This window comes from Megalobrama amblycephala, linkage group LG14 (assembly GCF_018812025.1).
Source record: "Megalobrama amblycephala isolate DHTTF-2021 linkage group LG14, ASM1881202v1, whole genome shotgun sequence".
In the NCBI taxonomy this organism is placed as follows: domain Eukaryota; kingdom Metazoa; phylum Chordata; class Actinopteri; order Cypriniformes; family Xenocyprididae; genus Megalobrama; species Megalobrama amblycephala.
The window spans coordinates 48,410,787-48,416,440 of record NC_063057.1 but is presented as its reverse complement, the minus strand read 5'-3'; the positions used below and the strand labels follow the sequence as shown (position 1 = coordinate 48,416,440).

Genomic DNA, 5,654 nt, shown 5'->3' with positions numbered 1-5,654 from the left:
AGTTTTTCACATACAGACGACAATGTTGACAAATGATCTCCGTTCACACAGATCTGTAAAAATGACTAAAAACACTGTATTATGCTGCCAGGCCAGTAGTTGGCGATGTCACTTTGTAAAGAAAGACTACATTCCTAAAGACTGAACGTTATACGCATGTGCATGACATCACCATTTTCACAAATTTGCGTTTTTTGTAGTTTACACGACGATAGCGATATTTTTTTTTTAAACTTGCACATTAAAACCGTTTTCAGGCCCCCAAATGCCACTGTGGTGTAAATGCGCCCAAAATGCATAAATAGTTAAATGTTTTTGTTGAAAACGGTATCATGTAAACAGCCCCTTAATCTTCAGCAGAAGAGAGAAAAGAGTCCTGCTGATTCTCTTGCAAGAAGTAAATCGTAGTTTCTCTATGTTTCAAGGCATGTGATTGGCTGTTCGCTACTGCTGTCACACTTTCATGTGCACGCACTCAGGATCAAAGCCGGAGTTGACAGAGAAAGTTGATGATCTGCGTCATGGTACCAACAAAGCCTTTGAAAGCTTGAAAACTAATCCTGTAACCCTGAGTTTGTTCATCTAGGCCCCTGGTCTTTGAACTGGATTTCGGCCATATAAAGAAATTGCAGAAATAAGCAAGAGCTTTATGGTAAGTACACCATTTCGTATTCAGCCATCTTTATGAGTGAGTCATTGAATCATTTTCTCAACCAATTTGTTGAAACACAAATTAATTCAGTAACGAATGAATGTTACTGAATTAGCTTATCTGCTTTGGCTTTGTTTGGAACTGTTTTCAAAAACTGACAAAGTAACTGGCAAAAGAGTGTCTAAAATGTAAGTTACACAATATTAACTTCTTGTTTATTCAACTGTTAATTGATTTATAAAAGCAATATCACACTCTCAATCGCTCTGTTCACGGCCACGATTACCTGTTCCACTGACGTTCCAAAAAATGTGTCCAGATGCATGATTTTGCCTGGTATTCTTCTTTTATCATTTGAAACATTACAAATGTCTTTTTGTGAAATGTTTAGCTTGCTGTGCTATTCTTTAAAGGTGCAGTGTGTAAATTCTAGCGGCATCTAGCAGTGAGGTTGCAAATTGCAATATAGAGAAGCTGCGGTGGCCAACACAGGACAAATATGTTGTCGTCTGAGACAGCAGAGAGTAGCTAGTCAATCAAACCCGATCTGTAGAGCAGTTTGTCCGTTTAGGGCTACTGTAGAAACATGCCAGCGCAAAATGGTGACTTAACATATAAGGGGACCCGTGGTGTATGTAGATATAAATGCCTCATTCTAATGTAATAAAAACATAATGGTTCATTATGTAAGGTCTTTATACACCACTGAAAACATAGTTATGTATATATTGCATTTCTGTCAATAGATCCTCCTAAAATTTACACATTGCACCTTTAAAATAGGCTAAATGCTATAGTTTAATATGTTTTTTTCTATAGGCCTAAAACAAACATTACGATTTTTTTTAAAGCATCGAAATACATTTTTGGGCCACTATACTTTGAGCAATGGATCTAAATTTAAGAATGCAACAAAGATTTCACACTTTTTTTAATTAACAAGATAAGAAATAATGAGGACAAATGTTGAAATTTTATTAATATAGTAGAGAAAGTCATCTACACATATGAAGGGTACAACAGGGTAAAATACTTGTCTTATCAGTCTGTCCCTTTGTAGTTCTGCCAATATGACTATTTAGCTCTCACACAGCAGCTTTGAAGTATTCCACCTGATGCGGACTCTCCACCACTGAACTCATTTAAAATCTCCTCAAATATCCCCTCACTACCTGTCATTTCCGCTAATCGCACAGATACGGCTGGCTAAATGAGCCTTTACCGTAGCTAGATCATTTCTTTATGTTAGCGCTTATCACAGAAAACTGAGGCCTTTATTGTTGCATTGTTATTCGTTTCAAAGCAGAAATGACTGTTCTGCTGCAGCAGGGAGCAGTTAGCAGTGGACTGGATGGTGATAAGAAATGCGTTCCACATGTAGACTGGTATCCAGGCCTGCTTGTTAAAATAGGGTGTATCTACAGACAATAGTTATGAGCTCTGAGCACCTTCTATAACAAAACACCCATGAAATGTTTGCATGCCTTTAACGCAGCAAAGATGAGCGTTAAGGTCATGACTATAAATGTAGAAGCGACACAATAACCATATGGATTTGTCATGATATATCAAAAATGAATGACTAAATTTGTATAATGACTTCAAAACGGTTTTGGACATTAAATGCACATTCACATCTTAAATGATAACTATAATAATAACTACATTAGCGTACACACCAATAGACTATTCTAATGTAATGTGTGCTTTAGTTGGGCTATGTTCTGAACAAATTGCAACACGTTCTTTAAAGTCACCATGAAATCAAACTTTATCTGCACTTTATTTTGTTTTTAAATTCACGTGCCCACATAATCTTTAATCAAAATGACTTCCTCTCCCTTTTGCAACAACATCTCTTCTATGATGATGTGTTCACTGGCGCGAGGGCGGGGCAATCTGTCACTCACATAGCATAGATCACACATCAATGATCCAATCCAATTCCTGATAGACAAAATCAAGTTCCGTCCTACATTTTTTTCTTGTTCGAAAAACAAGTGCATCCCAGTTTGGGTACTTATGCACTATTCTATGCCGTTTTGTAATGTGAATAGTGTGAGCAGTGTGTTTAAAAAGAAAAAGTGCACTTTAAAGGGATAGCCCAAAAATGAAAATTCTGTCATCATTTATTCCCCCTCAAGTTGTTCCAAACCTGTACAAATTTCTTTGTTCTGTTGAACACAAAAGAAGATATTTGGAAGAATGTTTGTAGATATTTGTAACCAAGCAGATCTCGCCCCCCCCCATTGACTACCATAGTAGGAAAAAAAAATATGGTAGTCAATGGGGGGCAAGATCTTCTTGTTTACTAACATTCTTCCAAATATCTTCCTTTGTGTTCAGCAGAACAAAGAAATGTATACAGCTTTGGAACAACTTGAGGGGTAGTAAATGTTAACAGAATTTTCATTTTGGGGTGAACTTTAAAAATCCGGATGATGCATCTAATTAATCGAAAGAATGAAGTGTGGAATGTTGGACACTACATGCACTCAACTGAGGGGGAGGGGCATCAGACTCTGATGATGAATGAAAAAAAAAAACCTTATAAAGTTCATACACTACAGTACTATCGAGTGCATTAGTGCCCGCCCACTATTTCAGTGGCACTGGTTCCGGAAGTATTTTTTTTCCATTCATTTCTCCCATAGGGATTTTACAAAGGTCTTCATTAAGGTGTTATAAGCCATGAACCAACCCAACTAGTTATGAGGTGAATCATATAAACTTTGATTTTAAGCAAAAAAAAGTATTTGAAAATCGGTACAAGAAAAAATACAAAGGTACAAGAATGTATACTTAACGGCTTTAGTGAGTGAAAGAACTACAATCCCATGAAGCATTGCTTCACATTTAAAAATGTTGATTTAAAAACAATGTATTTTAAGTTTATTGAAATTATGCATATATATATATATATATATATATAGAGAGAGAGAGAGAGAGAGAGGCCTATGTATTCAAATATTTAAGTATTTAGAGAGTATTTAGAGACCAAATCAATCAAGTCATTTGCAGTGTTTTATGGGAGTGGGCGGAGCTAAAGGTGCTTGTTTCATCTCTCTTATTGGTGGAATTTTCTATACAGCTTACAGTGTACATGGGTAATGTAGTTTTCACCCCAAATTTAAAACAAATTTAAAACAATGCATGATAACGGCTTCAGTAGAAGCAAATACTTTTGATTAACAACCTTGTACTTCACAGTGGCTGTCTTTAAAGGTTTACAAGTTATTGGTTATAATAATCAGTTTTTACTTCAGAGATTCCAATAAGATCCTTCCTCTCTGTCGTTATCGTTATAGTTTTGTTGTGGACTCCGCTGTTCTTCTATTTTTAAAACTTTATGGTTATTTAGTTATCATATCGTAGTAGTCTATATCGTCATCATTCTTTGGCCTTATATGTCCTACTTAAAAATGTAATGTAAATTAATTTGATAACAAAATATAAATCCAGGTGACGTGCAAACATCTAGCTGTACTATTTAGAGCTTCACTGTTATAAGCCATTTTATCATTGACTTTTAAACAAATGTCAATGTGATTTCATAGTGAATGTAAAGTTCGTCAAAAGTCCATGAAATGACCATGAAAAGCTTGTTGCCACATTTCATTAATCATTACTTTTTGGCTATTTAATTTAAATAATGCCCCCATATCATAAATGTAGAGGATGATATCCTTGTATCAGGTAATTTTTGATGGTCAAGGAAAACAATTCATCACGTCATTTATCAAGCACTTCAGTTACATTCACATTATATAGATGCATGTGTGAGTGATGTTCGTTTTTGCAGATTAGAAGATAAACGTCACTCACAGCTTCCACAAAGGTCAGAAGCCACACGGAGAGGTCAAAGAAGAGACATAAGTTTCCTCTAAAGGTGAGAAGAGAAAAAACAAAGCATTTCATGGCAGTTTGATTAATACACCCATATACACAGATGTCTAATGATCATCCTAAAATAAGAGCAAACAGCCATTGGTTTAACATTAACAAGTTCTGTTATGAATTTGCAATAATATGGTACTTCCTTGTCTGTGTTTTATAAATATATTTTTGTTCAGTTATATCTGAAGCTTTCTGAGAGATGTTTCCAAAACATAAGGCAAAAACGTCCAAACTGCAACAATCTTAAAGAGTATCTTTGCTATTTTTTCCCCAGTAAAATATCTAAACATTCCCACAAAAGACTTTATTTCAGTACTACAATGTATTAATTTTATTTATTTTCCATTTCTTTGCAGTTCAGTTTCACAAAAGTAATTTTATGATTTTCTTTTGGCCTTCAGTTGGCCATGTGGATTTTATATCTTCTGAAATACTATATGCTTTTATGTTTGTTAGAATCGACTTATACCTACAGAACGTAAGTATAACTTTGAATGAACTAACACTTTCAGCGAGATCTAATCTGTAAAACACTTAGCCTATTCATAAAGAAATAACTAAACTGTTTGTTTCCCTAGAATTTCCTACGTGATCCCTAACATATGTTATCCTTTTATTTGACATATTTAGACGCTACACCTGAAACCTGCGTAAACTGTTCATTTGCAAGTAAAATTCATCTACGCAAATTGACGCAGTCCAAGTTTAGTCTAGTTTTTTAAATAACATATGCAAACACAAAAACAACAAACAGCTGCTATATGAACTAATACTAAAAATGATGACGATGATGATGGTGATGAAGATGAAATCAAATCACGGCGCCCCCTGTTGGTAAACTTTATAATAAAATACATATATAAGCATCAACAAACACATTGACTCTAATATGAACTTTATTTATCGATAATATGTAAAGCAAAGTAATTAATGCATACAGACTTATATAGGCTTATTAGGAAGCCACTATTATGCTCATCTTAAAGCAACCCATTATTAGGCTATATCAAAAATGATTTGGAATTTTTTTCTCTGATTTACCGATTGGGCTCCGTAGAATAGTATAGAAAAAAAACTAACTTGCCTTGAAATTTTCAAGAACTAA

The 5,654-nt window shown here is 34.6% G+C and overlaps 1 long non-coding RNA gene across 1 annotated transcript; it reads left to right on the top strand.

Moving 5' to 3' along the window:
- The first annotated feature begins 531 nt into the window (after positions 1-531).
- LOC125245536 lies at positions 532-4,549 on the top strand. Its single transcript, XR_007179566.1, has 2 exons — positions 532-652; positions 4,455-4,549. It is a non-coding gene; the product is annotated as an uncharacterized LOC125245536 (long non-coding RNA).
- The last annotated feature ends 1,105 nt before the right edge of the window (positions 4,550-5,654 follow it).